Raw genomic sequence first — 886 nt, forward strand, 5'->3', positions numbered from 1 at the left:
ACACACACACACACACACACACACACACACACACACTCACATGCACTCAGGAAAGACCATGTGAACACACAGCGAGATAGCATCCATCTGCAACCAGGAAGAGAGAGCCTTTACCAGAATCCAACCACGCTGGAACCTGATCTCAGACATCTAGTCTCCAGAACTAGAAGAAAACAAATTTCTGTTAATTTAAGGCACCAAATCTATGATATTTTGTTATGGTACCTTGAAAGACTAAGACATATGGTAAGGATATGGATTTTACCTCACTGCAAGTGAGTTGGAAACCTTTGGAGGGTTTTAACAGAGGAAAGATAGGGTCTGACTTATGTGTTAATAGGATCATTCTGGCTGCTCTGTTTAGAATATATTGTAGGAAAGTCAGAAAAAGAAGCATGGGATCCAGTAAGGAATTCAGACAGTAGATGCTGGTGGCTTTGTCCAGGGTAATAGCAATAAAAGTGGAGAGAAGTAGGCACTGAGGTTAAAACAGTCAACTGAACTCCTCTCTTGGATACCAAATCTATTCTGAAAGTAGAGTCAACAGATTTGCCGACCCATTCGATGTGGATCATGAAGGAAGTAAGACAAGTCAAAAAGGACTTCAAATCCTAAGATAATAGATGAATTGAGTTACCATTTTGCTCAGATACATGAGTCAAGAAGATAAAGATTTGGGAAGACTATAAATTAAGATCTCAATCTTGGACACGTTAAGTTTGAAATGCCTATTCTGTATTCAAGTGGAGATGCCCAGTAGATAAATATCTGAATCTGAAGCTCAGAGAATCAAAATTGTAAATATAAATTTAGAAATTAATATTCAATAGTTGGTATTTAAAGTCATGAGAATGAACAATTTAGGGAGTGAGACGACCAAAGTCTG

Source organism: Propithecus coquereli, unplaced genomic scaffold (genome assembly GCF_000956105.1).
Source record: "Propithecus coquereli isolate 6110/MARCELLA unplaced genomic scaffold, Pcoq_1.0 Scaffold64, whole genome shotgun sequence".
Taxonomy (NCBI): domain Eukaryota; kingdom Metazoa; phylum Chordata; class Mammalia; order Primates; family Indriidae; genus Propithecus; species Propithecus coquereli.